At 38.6% G+C, this 23,552-nt stretch overlaps 1 protein-coding gene across 2 annotated transcripts in view; it reads right to left on the minus strand.

Annotated features, from left to right (window-relative positions):
- The window catches only part of EPHB1 (EPH receptor B1), a 1,597,777-nt gene that overhangs the window by 476,307 nt on the left and 1,097,918 nt on the right, over positions 1-23,552 (minus strand). The window lies entirely within an intron of this gene.

Here is a 23,552-nt window from a genome sequence, read left to right on the forward strand (position 1 = left end):
GTTGCCTACATACACTAATCCAAAAAATTCATTTTGCTTGTCAGAGGAACATTTGCTACAATTTTTTTCTGAGTTTTCTAGTATCTGACAACTAATTTCTGTCAGTATTACTTGAAACAGGCACTCGGCCTTGAGACTGCAACAGGCAACTTTTATTTTCAGTTAAACTATAGTTAAAAACAGTGATGAAAAGGTTAAATTTGTGACAGATAAAATGAATTAACACAGCAGCTTTAAATTCACTGTACATCTTTCACTTACACTGCTTCCCACAGAGAGACTAGTTTTAATTGACAACCACAGATTATCAGACTTCTGGGCTTATAGAATTTGATAATTAAGCATTAATCTAGCTTTTCACTGACAGGACAGAGAAATGTGAACCGCCTAACTTTGTGGCTGCAGTAAGGGTTACTAGACTGAATATAAATTCCATGGAATGCTTATCTGATCTTAATCCTGAAATGAAGAACTGATTGAGAAGCTGTGTCTGAAATCACACAGAAAGGAGATTGTACAGGCAATAGCCCTACAGACACAAAATGGGACCAGTGACAGGACGAGTCCATCAGACATCTTGTTTTTCCAGTATCCTATTTTTGCTAAATCCATCTGCATTTCACAGTATGTAATATAATGTGCTAGAAATTTACTTAAGCTTTTGTCATGATAGCACCATATTCACCCCTTCTTGAAAGAAGGTCACCAACCCGAAGATCACCAACCCATCACTTTTAAATCCATTCAGGTATAAAATGTCAAGAGTTCTTTTATATCTTTTTTCATGAAAATCTAACTCAGATATTTTGCATGTAGATTGTTTTGTCATTTACTACCACCTCCTCAGTCTGGCACAGTAAAGTAACAATAAAATATTCCTAAATGTGAAAATTGCTCAAACTGTAAAGAAATTAAATGATTAAGCAGCTGAGTATTTTGAAACCTGAATATTGCTGAAGTTGTAAGATGGTTAGACAGAGAAACATCACAATCATGACATACAATTGTACCAAACATTACAATCCGACTTCTGTGGAAAACTTGCCAATACAAAAGCATATAACTTATGTAATTCTTTAGCACATTTTGGTTGCTATTCAGAAGCACTTATTGTGAAGCTGTACCCTATTAAATATCATGGTGTTCGCACCATGACATGGCCCAGGTCTGCTCAGATGTGTATTAGGGCAGACTAGGGAAAGTACATCATGAAAAGGACTCTACAACAGATTACTGCTGCTGTATTACAGGAAGCAGTCATGCAGGAGAACTGTAGACATGGTTGCTGTTTGTGTAGTATAGCTCACAGTATCAGCATGACCAGAAGGTAGCAAAGCACACAAGGCTATATGTACTCACCTGCACAATGAAGCACCTCATTGCTACAATTTGGGCACTATGAACAGCATATTTCAGGAGTAATCATAGGAAAGCACACAAAGATAATCATAAGACATGAAACTGTGGCAGATTAATAAACATAAAACACAGACTCAGGAATGGTGATGGGAAGCCTTTGACTTCAAACAGGTTATGGAGAATGACACATAAGGGAGGAAGGTTGATGGTCAGACTCTACTATCAGTACCAGGAGGTGCTCTATGATACTGATGCATCTAAATATATTTACTTATTTCTGTCTGATAACTGGGTAAGTGGACTGTTCCAGAGACTGTTTTCAGCCATGACTCAAGAAATAAAAATGCTGCAACAGATGGTTTGCAGCAAACACAGGTCTGACAGTTTTAAAGATATAATATACATAGTAGATATCATATAATTATTCATTACATTGCAGGTTAGCATTTGTCTATCATTGTTTTGAGAGATACATTTTGAAGTTTATTCAAACTAGCTACCCAGATTTCACAGCTAATTAATATGTAGTGATGTGCCTAGCTGTTTATCACAAGTTTCATATTTGAAACAGTGATCTCATAAGGCAAAAATATATAATTCAACCTGTGGCATACTGAATTCTGACATCCTCTGTAAGGTGAATAAAGCATTTTAGAAGAGGGGTGGTTTCTTCTGCCTGCAAATGCAGGCATGGGGAGCTGTTCCTGCCACACTCCTGCTAACAACATATACTGACTGCAAGGTTACTACACATCAGAATGAGGGGATACTCTGACACACTCCAACCTCAGACTTCCCTACGCCTGAAACTACAGATGCAGCATAAAAGACATCACAATTACAGTCCTTACCAAGTCCCCTTATCTGCTACATGTCATGTTCAGAAACAAATCAAGTCACTGCATATTATCAAATCACACTTACACACACTGAAATACATTTATGATTTTTGGTCTTTAAAATGGAAGCTTTTGCTATACTTTCACTGTCATTGTAAACAGTCTTTCTAAAATATTACTGCTGGGTTTTGCATGTTTGATTGCTTTATCTTTGAAAGTTCCCCACCAAGGCAAACAATTAAATGCAAGCTTACTACCGGGAAAAAAAGGTTTTGAGATTGCTTACTCACAACTACATCCAGAGCATACATTTCTGAGAGCAAATATTTCTTCTTAGCAGTCATTCTGAGCTGCACACAATACATCCTCTCTGCCATCTTGTTCTCATATAACTAGCTCATGAAAGATGGCACCTCTCTGTACGAATTAATTTGAAGTACTATATGTCTGTGTTAGGCACTACCGTTTGGCCTCATTTTCATTGCACTACACACATTGAATTATTCAAGTCTCTCTTCACTGTCTTCTGCTGCATTCACTGCACTACTAACGTTGACCTCCTGAATTGTTTCTGTGCAATGTGTTTACAAAGAGAAGACTATGATGTACAGGACTACACCTACTTTTTGAGATAGGGATCTTAGCAACTGTCCATAAGGATGGATAATAATATTCCATTTTCTATAGGTGCTACTTCTTTATTCACATTTCATTCTACCATCTTTCTTTCTTTTTTTATAATGTCTGTCACTAGTTTATATGATGTGATTATACAGGCAGCAATTCCTTTACTTTGTTGAGTTATTTCTTTCCACTACCATCACAACCTCCTTAAATGACATTGCTACCTATCTTGTCAGCTACATGTGTCTTTCTACCTGATGTGTTGGGACTCTTAGCATTCTCAACGCAATCAATACCACAAGTACTCTTTTGTGCATAGCAAACAGCTTTCTGTAATTGTATATTATTTTCCTGAGTTTCTGTTTCCTAGATCCATTATCTTTCTTTCAAAAAAAAAATAGATGGTGGAGAAGCTTCTATTTTCACACAACTTCTCTAATCCTGGACCTTCTGAGGTGTCATGGGAAAAGACCATGCCCAATACTGAATCCTGCAAAACCTCACAGGCAAGTATCCTTTCATATGAGTGGACAATATTTATTACTGGATTCACTACAGGTAGCTGAATCGTAGCTCAGTTAAACTATGTTTTTAGGTATGTGATTTTGTTTACCACTGTGGTAGACAACCATCATGCCGCTTGGGTACCTCCAGTGCTGAGATAAGACCTGACTGGGAGGGAGGGAGGGCTTTATCCAGGCAGTCATAGTGGCTGTTTGTGCCCTCATGGCATCCTAGCAATGAAAATAGCATAAACGTGGCCCTATCTAATTCAAAATAACATAACATAACATGATATGTCATAACATAACATAATATTTGAATAATTATTCCAGAAAACACTTTACACTTTGCCCACTATAAAGTTGTCCAAGAGCATGTTGAATTTCTCCACTGTAGTACCTTCCTAATAAATGGTGACAGTCTGGTCCATTCTTTGGGAACGTTTATGATGAATCATTTTTCCTTTGTGGATACATTAAAACAACTCAGAAATAGCTCATTTAATTCTAAGCAGAAGTAAACTAACTAATCCCCATGTTTTCTGACGTCATTTAAGCAAGGAACCCACTTTGTTTTCCCATATTCTCTAGTGAGAAGTTCACAGCTTATATGAATTTCAATGTTATGATGCTAGTTATGAAAAATATAAAATAGAATATATGTTTGACAAGTAATGGACTATTCATTCATGATAGCTATACGTTCACATGTGTGGAAGCAGACACAATACAGCAGAGGGCGAATTGCTCATGTGTTCTAGAGTTTTCCAACAATGAGGGATAAAACTAGGTAGTACATCGTTGCTTTGCAATCCATCCATCTATTCCCCATTTGTAGACACACACAGCAAAGGTATCACATCAACAGTGACTATCATCTACAGCCTTTGTTCACACTGCTGGATGGATATCCCTGCCATGGTTGTTCTTCAATACCACAAACACACACACAGACACACACACATAGACACACACACACGCACACACGCACACACACGCACACACACACACACACACACACACACACACACACACACACACACACACACACACACACACACACACGCACATGCATGCACACCTATAGTCAGTTTAGGCTGTCTATTACATCTACTGTATGTCTTAAGAATGTTGGTGAGAGAAGCAATGCAACCATAAAAAAACCTGTGCAAGCACAAGGATGGCATGCAGACTCCACACAGAAGGCACCCTAACTGAGAACTGAACTGGATAACCTCTTGCTGTAATGCAACAATGTTACCTGCTGTACTACTCTTCAGCTATATTGAACAATAAATTGCCAGTTATACACCTCATATTTTCACAATACTTCAGAACAACAGTACTAATCTATAACAGTATGTATGTTAGATGGCAAGTATCAGTAACAAAATCGTGTACTTTTAAAAGTTAGGCATTTGATGCAGTATTTGTTTGCTTGTAAGTTCACAGGATCTGTAATATTTATGCTGATATGAAAATATTGCTAATACTCATAACAGTCAAACATTTATAGCTCCAGATGCTTTCTCACTATTCTAAAGTTTTACTGGAATGTTTTTACTAACAGTCATACTTTAGATACGCTACTCCTCAACATGACAATGTCACAATCTGTTTTTATAGAATTTATTTATATATATATATATATATATATATATATATATATATATATATATATATATTTATATAAACAGTCACACACACACACCTATATATATATATAAAAACTGTTTTTCATAACTGTTTGCTAATACACTTCAATATCTCAAACCCTGTACATCACATAATGACAGTTCCACTTTGTTTGTCAACCAATTCATGTCACCTTGGAGGTGACACATTGCTCTCTAATGTACAACACACTGTTTAAAAAATATTGGTCTCAGTATAAGAACTAAATGCGAATCATTTTTTATCTTTTGGTATGTTTATCTTGTACAACTTTGTTATTATACCTTGATGGTCTAACACTCATTGTTTGCATGGGATCATTTATCTTACACAACATTTTTCTGTCTAAAATGCCCACTGCTTGCAGAGGCCCCCATACAAGAATGCTGTTACACTCCATTTTTACATTACAAAAAATATGAATATATTTCATAAATTTCATAACCTTTGGCAAACAATTTTTAAATACTAAACTCTATGTATTCCAGAGTGATAATATCAGTATGCACATATACCATAAGTTCATAGCTTCATAGGTTCATAGAAGGTTACTAGGCTAATGGTCCTAGAGCCCTTACAAGCTTAGCCATATTTATCCTGAGTTGCCCCAACTATCAGTGGTTAGGTGAGTGAAGTTTGCAGAGGTGAGGGTCTATGGTAGTTAATACCAAATTCTTTTATCCAGGAGGTATATGGGTGCCAGGCCAGGAGTGAATTTCCAGTCATTCATCAATTGATCTAGGATGCATTTGAATAGGGTCATGGAGGTTGTCATTTTCACATGAATTGGAAGCTTGCTCCAGAGAAGTGGCAGTCTCTGGGTGATGTATGTATCTCTCCAGCATGGTCTGCTCATGTCAGAGGCTAGGTTAAGATCCCTGGAGTGAGTGACCCTTGTGCAGTTTGATTTACTAATGTGTAGCATTTCTATTAGGGCTGGGTCAGATAATTCCCTGTAAGCTAGGAACAGGTCACCCCTTAGCAACCTGCAGGAGACAGAATACAGTGACAGTGCTCTCAGTCTTTCTGAATAAGACTTGTTTTGTGTACCCTGTAATTTCTTGGTGAGAAACCTCTGTGGTCTCTCGAATTGTTGTAGGTGTCTGGTTAGGTACATGCAAATGGGAGCACTGTACTCAATTGTTGGTATGATGAGGGCCGAGCATAATGGAATTATAACTGCCTTAGATGTAGATGTGATGCTTTTACTTATAAGATGTGCCATGTAGAAGGATTTCTTTTCTACTGTAGATATCTGGTGGTCAAAGTTCAGGTTGCTATCAACCTGAGTACCCAGATCACATAGCACTGGTTCTAGATTTATGGGGTGCTGCCTGTAATGTAATTAACAGGGATGGCAGCTTTCCCAAAGGGAAGAATAATGCAATTTTTTTTTGCATTTAGCTTTAATCCATGGCTTTAGCACCAATACTTTTTCTGCATTATCCATGTCTGCAGTATATTATCATTGATGGCAGGCTCAATGATTGCTCTTAATTTGCAATTGTCAGTGAACTTGGTCAGGCACAAGCTGTCCAAGTTTGGCTGGACTTCTGAGAAATAAATTCAAACAGTAAGGAGTCCAGAACAGAACCCTGGGGTATGCTACTGGTAACTGATCTTTTGCTAGAGGTGAAGTCACCCACTTTGACAGTATGTGTCCTGTCAGTGAGCCAGCTGGCTACCCATCTGGTAATGTATAGGTTAATTCCCATTTGGAAGAGTTTTCCTATAATACCTGAGTGGGTCATTGTATCAAATGACTTGGATAGGTCAAGATAGGCAGTGTGCACCGTCTTTTCCCTCATCCAGGACCTTGGTGACTTTCTCGAAGAAGTCAAACATGATTTATAGGCATGACCTACCTGTAACAAATCCAAACTGGGTTGAGTCCTGAGTTTGGAGATTACCTATGTCCTTATTAATAAGGTCCATACTGATTCTTTCCATGGCCTTGCAGATGAGGCTAGTCAAGCTTATGAGCTTAATATTCCTAGTGGTTGTTGATGGTCCCCCGTTGTGCAGAAGGATTACTGTTGCTGTCCTCCATTTTGCCAGAACATAGCCAGTTCTCAGGCTGTGGTTAAACAGTGATCCAAGTGAGTCTGCTAGGTCATGTTTTTAAGTTGTTTAAAAGGCAATCTGTGATGTTGTTTGGTCCTATTGATGCTGTGTTTTTGGCCTTAGAGAGTGCTGAGATGACCTTCTCCTTCGAGATAATAGGCTGAGGAATCGTTGCAGGTATACTTTGGGGAATGACTGGAGGGGTCAGAGGGGTGAAGTTTGTTCCAAGTCTGTCAGCTAGCAGGTTGGCTTTTACCTCCGGTTGAGTATGGGTGGTGCCATCCACAACCAGATCAACGCATAGCTGTGTATTCCCTTTTAGATTTTAAATGTAGTTAAAGAATGCCTTGTGATTATCCTTTGATAGGGAGGCTATTTTTGACTTCATAATTAGCTTTGTAGGACTTGATAAGATCTCTAATTTGTTTGTTTAAGATAGAGAGAGATTTCTTCCACTGCTGAGCCAGTTTCCTCTTGTTGTTGGACATTAGTTTTTTTCTCTTGTATACTCTGTTTATACTAGGGGTCCACCGGGATTGCTTGTTTTTTTCAGCGAGACCTGATTTTAATCCAGTCAGGTGCAGCCAATTCTATACAACTGCTTAAGTGGTTATACAGGGAATTGGTGTGCTCCTCTGCATAGCAGTCCATGTTATCTGTGTTTGAGGGGGATTTGAAACTTCTTATGCCATCATTTAGTAGGAGGTAATTTGTCTTTAAAAATTATTAAGCGTTTTTGAGCATGATGGGGGTATCTGGTCTTATAATTACATCAAACAAGACTGATATATGGTACAATCTTTTCCAGGGAGGATATCACACAGGGGAGGATGCAATGCTCTCCCATGTTAGTGAGTGCTATGTCCAGGAAATATGAACCTCTTGTGGGTGTGCTGACTGGATGTACCAGAGCATTTGCACTGACAAAGACTAGGAACCTCTGGGCCAGCATGTTTGTGGTCATGTATGTTTCCCAGTTGATGGCAGGATAATTAAAACCACCTATGAGTAAGGTGTTATATTGTATGGCAAGTGACTTCAGTAAGTCCAGGCATGTGGTATGCTTCTCCTGTTTCATGGTGGGGGACCTAGAGCTAGCTATGATCTATCAGGGGGCTTTGCTGATAGTTAATTGGACATAGAGTAACTTAAGAGAGTCATAGTTAATTGGACAAAGAGTAGCTCAAGACGGTCATACTGTTTGACCAGAATTGAGGTGCACTTATCCTTAATGAAGATGGATACACCTCCTCCTTTGGTTCTTTCCCACTCAGTTTGCAGTCTGAATGTCTGGAAGGCATTGTAGTCCTGCATGGCAGGAGTGCTTTCCACACCTTTGAACCATGTCTGCACAAACATCAACATCTTCTAAATTGAGGAGTGCTTCCAGGGAGTGCAGTTTTTTGTTTAGACTCCTAGCATTAAGCAGAATACCTTGATTTTATCTAGGGAGGGTGTTATTATTTTAGGAGGTTGGTTATTTTGACACTGCATAAAAAAGGCACAGTAGGAGTGGCTAATTAATGCCTTTGCCAGTATCTGAGAGCCTAGAGGAGACAAGTGCAGACCATCTCTGGTAAAGCAGCGTGGCCTGTCAACCATTTTTTTCCAAGGCTGACAAATACTGGATCCCCTTGAACTGACACCAGAAGCTATGCCAATTGTTAAAGTCAATCATTTTTTGTTTGCAGATATTATTTTTGTTTCCACATGCCACCATGCTCCACAGTGTTGAGGGTAAAATTCTTGAGATACAGCTCTTAATATGAAAATATTTCTAATGTTCTTGAACTTGGGGGGGGGGCAAGCTGCATAGCTGAAGATATGTATGCATGTTACCTGACACCATTTTGTGTAATTTTTTAATTTTTTAAGGCACAAAGAAACCAAGAAAAAATTATCCTCTTTTGTCTGGCTGAATTGGTGCTTGAGTAAGAATAGTCCAAAAAGACAGCAATCCAAACGACAGTTGCCACAAGTTTATTCAAAAAATATGGTCAAGCACTTTCTTCCAGGAAGCCTGGACTTAATCAGAACCAATTATTTTCCCAAAAAGCCCCCATTTAAAAATAAAATTCAACCAATCAAATCACTGATTTTTGATTGGTCTTTTTTATGGTTTGTAAGATGTGGTAGTCAAATTTTAGATTTTTGTCAATGACAAATTCTAGGAGTTCATTGTGTGTAACTGTTTCTATTTTAGTGCTGTTTGCTGATGTAGTTAGGAAGGATTGCTTTTGGTTGTTATATTGTTTGGGGTGAAGAGCATTCATTTTGTTTTGTAAGGGTTAAGGAGCAGGCATGAATTTTTGGCCGGGTCTCATATAGAGGTAAAAGAAGTTTGGATACATTCCTGGAGTTTGGGGAGAGGTGGGGTTGCACCTCACCTCTGCTTTAATCTCACCCATATCTTTTTTCTGTTTGCCTTGCAGCTGTCCTTCTACCTTGGTCCCTTCCCCTTGCCCCCCCCCCCCGGCTGTATCTCCCACTTTCTTTCTTACCCTTATATATATTATATATAATAAGAAACTGCCTAAAAGAGCAAGATGAATCCTAGATAAACCAAAAATAAGTCTGTACAAGAAAAACACTGAAAAATAATCCATACTGTAGATAAACCAGCTATGACATGTCATTACCCAGCTTAAAACTTTAGAAAAGGCAAAGAAAATTCATGCAGACTTCCCCTCTGGTCAAATACAACAAAATGCTGTGATACCTCCAAAGGGATAAGAATTCTCAGTCTTCTCTGCTGGATAAGCTCTATAGTCACACTGATACTTAGAAGAGGGCTCCCCTGAATTGAAATTATTTTATTACATACATGTAACATCTTTTTGATAATATTTTGGGAATGTTCCTTACATAATTCTGAAGGCAGTCAGTACCAACCTTTGTATTTGGGGACTTAATGGCTGTTAAACAGCAAATTACCTTGAACAGGGATATTGCCCTAATTATTTATTGATAATGAAACCAAGGTAAACTAAGAAGACTAGAAGCCTTAAATTACATAAATGTTTGGAGTAACTTTAAAATGGGATATGGACAATGGTTCTATGTCTACCCACAGTGGTGGTGCTGCGGTAGCGTTGTCGCCTCACAGTAAGACGCTGTCTGGTTTGATTCTCAGCTAGAGCGTCTTCTGCGTGGAGACATGCGTGAATGGGCGTACCTTCGTTGTAGGTTGTGCATCAGGGCTGGTAACTCGGCACGTAAAAATCAACTACCAATCATTAGCAGACTGGAGTTCCGCTGTGGCGACCCCTAACCGGGAAAAGCAGAAAGACTCAATAACAACAACAATGATTCTATGTCTGGATCTTTCTTGCAAAACAGTCAGGGGTATTGAGTATCTCTGACTGTTTTTTCTTTTCTAAATTGTCATTGCTAGTTTATTATACTCCCTTCCGTTCAATGACTAAAATATGCCTTCAAGTTTAGTTAGAACAAATGCAGCTCTTACATTTATAACTTCTTGAGTTGTTTACTTAAATAAGAGCACAGAATTGCTGTATATTGAGCTACCTTCTGCACCCTAAGAGTGTCATCCTGATGACAGTTTTGACAGGGATAAATTTCTTATTCCACTTTGCTATGGATCTGTTGACAATGTTATTAACATTGCATGGAGTAAGGGCTTAAATAATCCCAATAGATCTGATTGGATATTTCTGATGTCATCCTCACTTCTTGAAATTCTTCTGTTAAGTTTGTCAACATCTTCCTGGAGGAGCTAAGCTTTAAAAATGTAGGACAACCTCAATATTTGCCTTGGACTAGCTTCAGGCAATGAAAGAGTAATGAGGTCTGATTATCTGATGTAATATTTGGATCATATCATATACTTCAAGATGTGCAGACAATACAGGAATATAAAATCAGTCAAGTCCACTTTGGGTATTACACGCGCATGAGTAATGTGCGAAGATGAGTGCCACACAAAAAGATAAACACTCATACCTCTCTAAAATCTGAAAACACATGTTACTCCAATCTAATGTCCTGGTTGACTGATGCTGAACACTGCTTATTTAAAGAGGGAACCCAGCAAGGAAAAAACTTAATTAACAAGGAGCAAGCATCGAGTCTGCAGGCACCAATGTGTCTAAATAAAGGCAGCACAACAGCCTAAATCCTTATAAACATGCAGAGTGGAAATGAAAATAAGGAAGCCTGAGTATATTCAATGCCATTTTGTGATGTTATTCCTTTATCATTTAAAACACATGCTGATGTTAATTATAGCCGGACAACTAATTCAGAGTAGAATATTAAGACAGTGGCTGTTAAGGCAAAATTGTTTGATTGTCTTAAACTTAGGAAACAGATGAGACCTGGTATTCAATATATAGTGTGCTGAGGAATACAAGTCCTCTACACAGTCCATGTGGTACACTGACCTTCTGGATTGTGTTTCACAGACATGAGTCAAGGTCAATAATGGAAGTATGCAATCCTTCCTTGTATATTATGAACTGCATATGGAAGCAATCTGTATAGAGTGCATCCAAAATATGACTAAGCACAATTCAGTCCCACCACTACTTGGCAGCCAAACAGTTGTATTGTGCTATGTGGCAGTGCAGCTTGGTACAGTACACACCTTCAGTAGAGTCTATTATCATTTTATTGTAATGAGTGTAACTAGAGTAGTACCAGCATCAATGTGTGGGGGAGACGGCCATGTTGTCTGCGGTAGCAGGTTTACCTGCATTCTAGAAGACTTCATGACTGATAGGAATTTTCCAGCAATGCAATAGAGCACTTTAGTGATTTTATTTTATTTTTCAGACGGCACTAATACGTTGCTCAGCATTGACTTTTGAACAACATATTATCAGGTAGAGGCCTCACTGTGCTGAAGCACTATGTTTGATGCAGACTCTGCCCCATAACTTACCCTGTTGAGACTAATAGGTACTCTAATGGTGATGGCTTTTTGAATTGCATACAGTTGGAAAGGCAGGTGTTTACATATGTGCTGCATACAAGGAATGCAGAACTTTAGCACTGGGGCAAGACCACATATGAAGTCTTGTCCCATTGTGTTCAACACTTTGAAAATTGCTCACTTCTTTGTTACACATACATACCAGTCCTGCTCCACGTTACGTCAGTGACCATGAATAGAGTCCCAAGATCTTAACAGGGCAGGCATACTAATAACAATAGTTGTGGCAGTGTTCTATAAGGCTCTTTTTTGTACATGAAAATTGCTGAGCTAGGAAAAGCACCCAGAATTATAAAGTAGGACCCACTCAAGCGGAGTTACAAAAAAACATCTAGTGAAAGGAACGAAGAGAAGCGTACAGAGATGTAGTACATACATAATTATCTACACTAGGCTGCTAGTACCACAGTAAACAGATGCCTTAAAGAAAAAGTACCCACTTAGGGGAAATACTTTGCTATCCATCATAGGTACCACTTACATTTAGTAAATTAAACATTAGTAGTGTTGATATCTGTCAGTCAGCAGGCTGCTGAGAACCAAATATGCTTAATGAGTCTGCACAGTTACAGTCAGGGTATAGGCAGCACGATGATTTATAAGCAAAAAGAGCTGAATATATTCCAGCTAGTGTGCTGGATCCATCCATTTTAGTACAACAATGATAGTGTAAAGGGGTAAAGCAGAGTCAGAACTGCATCTACATGCTGTCCTGTAAAGTTTTTCTCAGCTGTCAAACCATATTTGTCAGCCTACAAAGTATTCCTGCAACACAGAACAGCATGGGCAACAGAACTGTGTCTGCAAAGTCTTTTCATAACAGAAGAATCACTATATATTTAATCTTCCCAAATCAATTAAAGAAAACAATAGGGACAGAGGGTGATAGCTGGGAGAAACCTATTATTGTACCCAGAATGTAAAAAAATGATAAATGAGTTTTGATCAAGGGCTTCTTAACCCTCGACTTTTAAATGTTCTTGTTCGCTAATTAAATTTTACCATCCTGATGATTTCTGACAACTACAGTAAAGATCAGGCAACTACAGCAAACTGTTTTCTGGTAAAGGTGTGAAGTTATATTTTACTCTGCCTTTTTAATTATTCTTCTTGCTATATGGTGTTTGATGTTGCAATGATGACTGTAGGCATTGTAGAAGTATCATATCACACAGCATGAAAGTACTGAAGAGAATAACTGAAAATGAATATGCAGAGTTGTAGAAAGTAAGATGGCAAACAAGAAGTCTGGATTCAGATCAGGATGCAGTATAACCAAACAGTAATTGCAATCAGATAGACAGACAGAGGAGAGAAAGATGGCATTTAGGAAGGAATCCAACTGGGCGGTCCTAGACTTGGAGAAAACATATGAGAAGGTTCCAAGAAAGCTGATTTGGGCAGTCATATGATGGTTCAAAGTCACAAAAGCACTGGTAGAACTAGAGAAGGTTGTGTAAAGGAATTGATAATGCATGAAAGAACAGTGTTTAGACTAAAATAGGGGTTCCCAGTGGAAGTGGGTGTGCATTAGGATTTAGCTCTCAGACCACTCCTGTTCAGACGCAGATGGATTATGTGATGCCCCACCACTGGCCCAGTAATCAAGGAGCCTCAATCCTCAGCACTACCACCAGTGGCGGACATACATTGGGAGGATGACAGGTACACACGCAGTATTTCCAGATGCAGCTTTCTGCATGGAGTGCAATTCACCTTAACAGCACACAGAGACCACAGTCAATCTGTGGCTGGTTTCTTCCTCTTTCTCTCCAGATCCCCAATAAGACTCCCCACTGGCACAGCCATACAGTTGAGATCTCAGCTGAGTGGCCAAGCCAAGAACTCCAGTATCCTCCCTGTCCAACCAGTGCTTCGTGTCCCTGCCCAAGTAGCTGATGCACACACACACACACACACACACACACACACACACACACACACACACACACACACACTTTGAGGTTTGATTCACACACACACACACACACACACACACACACACACACACACACACACACATAAACACACCTCTGGGAAAGCCTGGCACAGGGTTACTATCTATAGCCTCTTTTGCCCAGACTATAAGGTAGTTATCAGTGCCAACAGCCAACTCTTTATCAGCTACTTTAAGGCCCTTAACAAAGAGTGCCCAATCTTACTGTGTAATGTTACTATCAATACAAATGGCAGTTTGACCAAGAGCAAGGCTATTAGGATGGCCTACACAGTGTCACCAAATAAATATGTAAGTACTCTCAGAGCTTAACTATCTCTAGACAGACCAAGCCACAATGAAAGGTTTAAATATATTTAATAATAAATATTAAAAGAGCAAGAAAATACTTAATATATATTTACAGTGATATCAGAGTTCAAAATCACAGGAAATATTTAAAACAACATTGCAGGATAGTCTCAAACAAATAAAGAAAATTATCTAAGCTATGCTATATTCCTGACTATTTCTAAGAGGATTATTATAACCTAGTGCACTTAATTAGAGCAGCAAGGCAGATGTGGTGAATAGATCCTCTAGTTGATGTTGTCAGGTCAAAGACAGAATACAGAATGCAGTCTCTCTCTCTCAGAGACTTCTTAAATTAATATCTCAAATATTACTACTGGGATAGCTTGCAGAATGACATAATTTCTTGTTATCTGAGTCTATCCCAAGTAAACCCCCCACTGCTGAAAGCTAGTAGTATTGGAATCTACCTGTAAAAATACATGCACAAGGGCTTTTCCTCAGATCTTCGCTGATCCTGGAAGTCATAAAACACTGCCAAGACAATATAGAAAATTTCTCAGCACAGACATTGTGTCTGTTGCTGCACTGAATCTGAAGATAAAATCTTTCTTATGGCTCAGCCATAAAGTGATTTATTTTCAGCTATTTGTCTGAAGTTTTGGAAGTTAACCTTCTGTATTTCAGTTTCCCCTGTTAAAATATATACATGTAAACAGTTACAAGAGTGCACGTACATTTCTGTTCTATTCCAGTAGGGCATGCCGTGTTTACATTTTAAGCACTTTTCAAAAACCTTTGCAACACACACTTCTACACCAGCAGTTTGATATACTGTACACCTGACATACAGTTTTAACACATTTGTAACACAAGTATCTTACATGAAACATGTTGACATTCACAAATGACACATAACCATTTATAAAATTCCAGATAACTGTGTTGACAGTATCTCTCATTGTCACACTTCCATATAAGTCATGTTGATATTCACAAAGGACATATAATTATTTATATAATTCCAGACAGCTGTGCTGGCAGTACATCTTTTAACGACAGATTGCATTAGCAAACCGGCTGTAGGAAACAGATCAACAAAGCTGCCTTATGCAGACAGTATGATATTACAGCAAGATGCTGAAATGGAACTTCAGAAAATGATAGGAAAATAGAATGCAAAACTGGAGGCACATGGGATAAAGGTGAGTACAGATGAAACAGTGGTCATGACAGCAAATGGGAGAAACCTGAAGAAACCGAAAATAGATATAGAAGGGAAGATAGTAGAACAGGTTATTAGCTTCAGGTATCTCAGAGGGGTGGCTGAGGAGGACAGAAGCCTGGATGAATCAGAGGTGTTGCAGCCATATGGGGCAAAGTGCCAGAAGCAGAGCATGACAGAAGAATGCCAAAGAAGCTGAAAAGTAAGGTGTACAAAACAGAGGTGTGACTGGAGCTTCTACATGACACAAAACCTAGGCAGTGAAGGAAGAGCAGCTGAAAACGCTTGATGTGATAGAGTTGAGTTACTTGAGAAAGGAAGTGGGATAAACACTGTGGGATATTTAAAGAAATGAGAAAAAGCCAAAGTAGCCCCGATTGTTGAGATGTTCAAGGAGAATCGATTATGGTGGTTTGGTTACATGTGTAGGAAAGCAGAAAATATTTCATAAAGCAGAGGTCCTGCAACGGTTAGTATAACTGTCAAATAAGATATAAGAGTTGCTAAAAATTAAAAGAGGTGACAGCTGTTGCTGTGACACCCAGATCCCATGAAAAAGAGGAAAAGAAAGTAATGATGCTGATGATGATGATGATTAACAACAGCTGAATTATGGCAGCTTCTTAAGATGCAGCATCAGAAGATATCTTGTAATCACTTAACTCATTTTAGTGACATATTTAAATAGCTGCATTCAATATGGAGAAAGATAAGCAACATTTAAACAATGAAGCACTGTAGATTTCATAAGAAATTAATAATCAGCACTGTCTGTTTTTGTTAAGAAATTGACACCCAGTATTTTTCAGCTACTTCCTTAATTTATCCACATAGCTGTAAAAGTCATATAACGGGGGGGGGGGTGGAATTGAACAACAATGTGTTGACAGTATGGTCAAAACTGTTTATCTGTATAAGTACCTGTGGGATCACACTGACCATGATGGTTACCATCTGAGGTAACATGGTCCTCAGATGGAGATGTGTACTACATGAAGGAGGATCACTGATAAACACTGTACTTTCTTAAACCCGTATCATCGCCAATCCCTTCCATACTAAATGAAGTCAAAAGCTTCACATAACTGATTTCTTAACAGCACAATAAACCGTGTATCAGTTTAGAGGGGTAACAAAAGGAGAAAGTGATTTTATTTTAAATTTAGCTGCACTGCAACATAAGGATCTAGTCCCATTCTCAGAGACATCTGATCAGTAATTATCATTCTGAAGTGTTTTAATGAAATGGAAGAAGAGTTACAAGGGTTAGAAATTTTTACTGAGGAAATCATCTGTCATTTAATCATAACGTAATACATGCAATGCTTACACATTCATACTCATTTTCTGACAAAACACAATTACTGCTTGATGCAGTGCCTACCCTGATCTTCCTAGATAGTTATTATTTGCAGCTTCCATCATTTGGTGAAACATTATTGTTCATTAATTAGGTAAGTTAAGACATTAAAAAGGTTATCTTGTTTTCCTCTACATCCCTCAGGATTTTGTAAAGAAACATTTACACCATGGTGGATACAGAACAGTTAATGATGCAGGTATTGATGGCTCAGCCCTTTATTTTAAGATAACATATCCCATTAACAATAATTACAAACATATGGATATAAAACATTAATTAGTATCCATAAACATAATTATACTGTAAAGCAGTTAAATACTGATAATTTCAACTTCATATGGAAAGTTTCTTCTGTTGTTTGCTCTGTTGTAATGACAGGGACGCCATTACAGTATATTATGGGCAATGTCTGAGATTTCATAATTATGCACATCACACTTTGTTGCGTGTTTCTTTACACTGATCATGCTCACAGCATTTAACAGCTGCTTATTTATAAATAAAAATAATTGACTGATACTGACTCTGAATAATATCACATTGACAGTAGCAGGCCCAGGTAGATTAAGGTGAGGGATGATTCATGGATTCCCAAAAGTTACTAGTATGTGACTGAGTTCTTTGTGCAAAATCTTGATCTGATATTTGATGGTTAACTGACCTCGACAACTATGTATCATCAACCACTGTACATTTCTTCCATATTAGGTACATCACCTGGAAAAAGGGAGATTCCTTCAGAAGGTTTTCCTGCCTTAATCCATGTCCCTGTAACCCTGCATAATGTCATAAGCGCTATAGCTACTGTTATATTAACCAGAATAGAACACTATTTATTTTCAGGAATAAGCCAGGAATGTAAATTAACAATGGACATAAAATACTCATAATGATAAGATACATACCTTAGTATGCTACATGTAAAATACTTTAAATAAATCAGTGTTTGATCACAAATAACCAATCTTTTAGCTAGTCTAGCAGACGAAGGGTATTTTATTTGTCAGAAAGAAACACAACTCAGGTATAATGCAACACTTAAGTGCAGTAAAAGCAGATCAAATGTTCAATACTGTTTTTGGCTTGTCATTTAGTATATTTAGTACTATCCAAAGAAGAATAGGGATTGAAGGAAAGACATCCAAAAATAGGTCTGTCCAGTTGATGGTGAAAGCATATGTTTCCCAGCCCTTTGGAAATACTGTCCTTGTGCAACACGTGTAGTTACATGTTTGTTGGAGAAGCAAACAGGTCTATTTCTGACACCTCTGAACTGGAGGTGTAATCCTCCTACTTTGAACCTGAGGTATTGCCTGGCTGCTTTGGTTATGGGCATGCAGAGGAAAGAATAATTAATATCCAATGTTACTTTGAAGGCTTTGGGAAGGAGGAAAGGCTTTCAAAGTTAATATTTTGAACTCTGAAAGCTTTAAAAACATGTTTATCTTTGACAAATCTAAGACCTGTCTCTATGGGATCCAAAAATGGGATAAGTTATTTCGAGCACAAAAAGAGAAATTGTCTATGCTTAAAATGACCCACAAGGGTAGCGAGCCTGGTACCTACCTAAGAACCTTTGAACCTAAGGCCATTTTCGTGGAAGCAGGAGTAGTCCTCAGGTTCAAGGTAGGGGGATTAAACTTCCGGTTCACCTCCTTCTCCTATGGGTTCTCTGTCACACCCAGGATATTTTCAAGATGGTTGGCTAAAGTAATGCTTTGCTCAGAATCAAAGGGATTTGCATCTGCACATAAGCAGATGACTGACTAATATAGGCAAAAATGTTTGTCCAATTGCAGAGGAGGTGAAAGAGAAAACAAATCACAGTGGTCCAGGCACATGTGCAGAGAAGCAGAAGACAGTCTAGGTAAGAAGATTTTGGGACAGGCAGGAATAAGGCAAGAGGAAATGAGGGCATCCATCAAAGAGATGGATGGATTGTGCGAGAGAAGACCTGCAACAGTCAGGCATGATTGTCAAAGAAGGTAGGAGAGCTGATGAGGATGCAATGTGGGCCAAAGGGAGGTTTACTTCACCAAAACATGATACCTGAAAGATTATAAAGTACAGAGTAGAAGCAGCAGCAGCAGGAAATCTTCATGGTTAGCATCAATTTCTGGGGCCTTTTTAAATAAAATGTTTAAACTGAGAGAGATGGTGACCATTGACACAACATCCAGACCCTATGCACAAAATGGGGAAAAGGGGGGATTGATGATGATGAGCAACAGTCCTGAGTAAAACCCTTTGTCCTATTCTACATGTAGTACTGTCTCTACGGCCCCATGCACAGAAAGGACTTTAACACACGTGGCTTTTTTCTGGACACCAGTGATATTCCTGTCAAGTGTATTTTAATAAAGTTTGTCTGTACTCTTGGGTTAATAGTCACAGTACCCAGGTGTCTTATGTCTTCTGTGATTTGTCCCACTTTTTTACATAAAGTCCCAGGAAATCTCTCTCTTATTAAACACTGTATTTCAGAGGGAGGGCAACTGAGTTAAAGAGATGGTGGGTTGGGGTGGAATTTCGTGGACTTGGGGATGGCAAGCTGTGTTTAGTCATAGCTGTTCTCTCACAGAGCCTTAGACGTTTGAGTCTATAGGCTTCCTTTTTTAATCTTGCCATTTTTTTTCATGTACTGGGCTCCCTTTTCTTTAAAATGTTTTTCCTTTATTCTCTCTCTCTTTTCCTCTGTGGAGAGGAAAATTTTATTTTTGATAATTTCTACCATGCATTTGTGATTGGTAGTGAAAGGCTGTTTCACTGACTGCATCCTTTGACTTTCTACGGTGGGACATTAAGAAGTTGAGCTTTAAAATGGTCAGACAGATGAGATAGTCCTTAGCCAGTTATGTCTCCTTATAACCAATCCCAAAGCTGCTGACCTGCAGGATCAATCAACAAGATCACGGTCAGTATTGATTGAGACTTTTTAATCTGGGAGGATAAACTGCATTGATTCAGCACTGTATCTCTCAGGAATTTGTCTGGTATCTCCTTAGCCTTGTATTTTAACAGAGACAGCAGTGCTCCTTGCTATTTTAACACGTGTTTTTAAACTAACAGACCTGAATGGCTGGTTGGCAGATGAGTACACCTTCTTCCTAAAGTGGCTCAGTATTTTATCTTTGCCATGAAATCTTCATGGTTAGCATCAATTTCTGGGGCCTTTTTAAATAAAATGTTTAAACTGACAGAGGTTGTGACCACTGACACAACATCCAGACCCTGTGCACAAAATGGGATAAAGGAAGACTGATGATGATGACGAACAGTCCTGAGTAAATCCCTAGGTAGATGCCTACTTGGGAGTGATAGTAGATACTTTGTAGGTATCCGCAGATACCGTGGCTGGATCAGGAATATAATTTTTATTAAGATATTTACATGAACCCATCACCAAGTATAAATGGTCTGGTTCCCAAGAATCAGGGTTTGGTATCAAGGCTTCTGTCATTGGAGGTGTTGCTAAGTTTTTTTGGCTCAAGTTAGTTCAGGAGGTCCCTGTATCTCATCTGACTGCCATATGAAACAGTCCTTCATTCTGCTGCAAGTATCAACAAATGAGAAATTCCCTTGATAGTGAGGCAGAGAATAGGGTGTTCTCAATGTCTGACATAACTGGGAGGGAAGACATTTATTTACCTAGCTTTTCTGGCTGGGGTACATCTGGTGAAGAATCCTTATCATGAATTTTCTAATGAGCATTTGCTATACTAAAGGTTTATCTTCTAACACTTATGAAAGGTGGAACTGATACAACTGTGCTTGCATCGTAGCAAATCATATCAAACTCAGAGAAGATATATTAGGTTGAACGACCACTTCTGGGTGGAAGGGAAGACTTATCTGCCAGCATCATTCTCTTCAGTTTTGCTGGATAAAACAATATCTGAGTGATGGTGCTTCCTCTGCACATCTCTTTGTTCCATTTGTAAAAATTATCAAGCTGCATGGAAGATCTTGCACTGCCAGTGCCAATAGTGGGTAACGCAAAATAGACATAGCCATTGACAGTTCTAAATCAAGGTCAGATGACGCATGGCACTCTGGATGCTTTAGACATTTAAAATGTGTCTTTTGTTCAAACTTTAACAGTAAGGAGGAAGTGACCCTAACAGTGCAAGCAAAAGGAAAGAATCAGGGTGTGTAGCAGTGACCACCCATTAAAAGAGTTAATGAGGATGTAATGTAGGCCAAAGGGAGGTTTAGCTCACCAAAACATGATACCTAAAATATTACTAAATACACAGCAGAAACAGCAGCAGCAGGAAATCCTCATGGTTGGAGTCAGTTTCTGCAGCCTTTTTAAATGAAATGTTTACATTCTCAGTATTAGCATGATTATGCAAAGAGCTGTTAATGGCCAAGAAAACTTTCAAAGACAAACAGACAAGACTGAACCCGCAGTGTAGTATATCACTCCTTAAAAGGGATTGCCCTCAGACTTCACCCATTAAAGCAGCCTTCAAAACTACAACATACTGTATAGTACTTTACAGTTAGGATAATCTGCATTTCTACTCATTGCATTTGGGAAAGCACAGTACTGCAGTATTCCTGATTCAAACATGATTAGTGCCATCTTGGCAGAATGGCCTGTTAAAAAGTGCAAGCAGACATCCAACTTACGTGTGAATAATAACCTCCTCACAACAAACACATAGACACATCTAACTCATCTGTTCAAACAGGCATACATTTCATGGAAGCTGTTGGATACTGCTTTAAATGCTAATTTACTCATTTCATGCTGGGATTCTAATTTTTACAACTTTCTAAGTTAGCAAATGAAGAATACTGTGAAAATTTAAACCAAAAGAGTTATGCGATGAAGAAATCTGAGTCAGTACGCCATCTAGTCTGCTAAGTCCCTTTTCTCAGAAAAGGCATAAGTAATTCTCCATCACTGACTTACATTGCCTCATTCCTCAAAGCCATTCCTGAAAAAGTAAATTCTACCTACACATCTCCCAGCCTAATTATAACTCCTGTTCTACTGTGATCCTCACCAATGTTGCCCAAAAGCATAATTCTCTTCTCTGTAACTTCATTTGTAAAAAAAAAAAAAAAAAAAAAATTGATGTCCTTACTGCGATAAGTACGGTCTTTTACAAGACAGGTTTTGCTCTTTTTGCTGTAGCCCATTTTACTTAGGAGATTTTTCTCACATATAAAAAAAGTCATCTAGACAGTCAGTCCCATCTAAATGTTTTAATTGTGCACTGACATACACCACTATATATTATATACTGTGCCATGGCCTAAATGGACATCTGAGAAGGCTGTCCCTGCTGGCCTTTCTGCAGTCCAAGGTATGCATTTTTTAGAAGATTGAATCTCTTTCTTTCTCTCTCTCTCTCTCTCTCTCTCTCTCTTTCTCTCTGTTCCTTTCACAAATATTTCACAGTCTGTACTCATCTGGCTAGAACGCACATGTTGCTGTTTAGTACCCTCACTCCAAAAGAAGTTCTCTATTACACCCACCACCTTACTTAAATGAGTCACCTTTATTTAGTGTTATCTTCCTTATTTACTTTTGTGAGGACTGCTAGCTACCACCTTCATTCTCCCTCTTCTTGGCTTTCTGGGTCGCAGCAGTGCACCATCATCCTCTGTCTTTCAGCCTGCTCATGCCCTGACAAAATCTACCCCTTGTCTTATCTTCCTTAAGTTTGCTATGTAGGCATCTCACTAATCACATACAGCCTCTCACGTATGTAGCAGTACCACCACACTTTATGAGCACCGTAGTTAAAAAAAAAAACACGTCCACCATAGGGAAAAAAAAACTGTTGGAGATATGTTCTCCTGTGAATTCATGTTCAGAATTATATCATACTCATTTGTAACATAGCTATTAATGTCTAGCTATCTTTACCGAGTAGATGGCCTCTCTCAGTCTGCAGAATATCAAAGGGAATATGTTTAAAGTGGGTCCAAGAAAAAGTGTGTATTCTTTGCATTCTCAAATTGAACTAGTAGGGTAGGCTATTTAAACTTAGGCTGTAAACATATTCCCTTACAGCACTATAGGTCACCACAGACCTGCTTCAGATACAAAGTAGCCAAGTATGCAGTACCCACAAAAAACAAGCACTTTCCCCTATATATCATAATAAGTAAAATCTTCTCTAATTTTTCATGCATACTGTCTGCTTCTACAACTGTCTACCAAAGATTCTGCTTGGCCACTGTCCCTATGAGACTGACAGCAACCCTTAACTTCTGTTTCCCTCTTACTGTCCTCACATCTACCACTGGTTTAAGCCATCCAGCTAGGGTTCCATTACCAGAGGTTTCCCAATTTTCAGAAACTAATATAGGGAAGAGGGAGAGATTCAAGCTGGAGACAAATATGAATTTCAGTATACGTTTGCATTGAATAGTGCACACAATAAAATGCAGTGACAGGCATAACATAGTGTAAGTATTTATGTTTTTCTTGTGGTGGAAACATGTAAAGCTTCAGCATTTGCCTTCATCCAAACATGTGGACACATGCAAATATGAACAGATGCGTAGAGAAACGTTATGGGTTTCACTTGAGGCTGACACTGAGCCAGGTGAGGCAGACATGTTGCACTTCCTCTTCTCCACAGACTTTCCATTCTCACACCCTGTTCTTGAATTTAGGTTACTATCTTTAATATCACAGAGGGAAATTCAGAAAATTGGATAGGTCAGAAACTGAGT

This window comes from Protopterus annectens, chromosome 4.part1 (assembly GCF_019279795.1).
Source record: "Protopterus annectens isolate FY-2018-M chromosome 4.part1, PAN1.0, whole genome shotgun sequence".
NCBI lineage: Eukaryota > Metazoa > Chordata > Ceratodontiformes > Protopteridae > Protopterus > Protopterus annectens.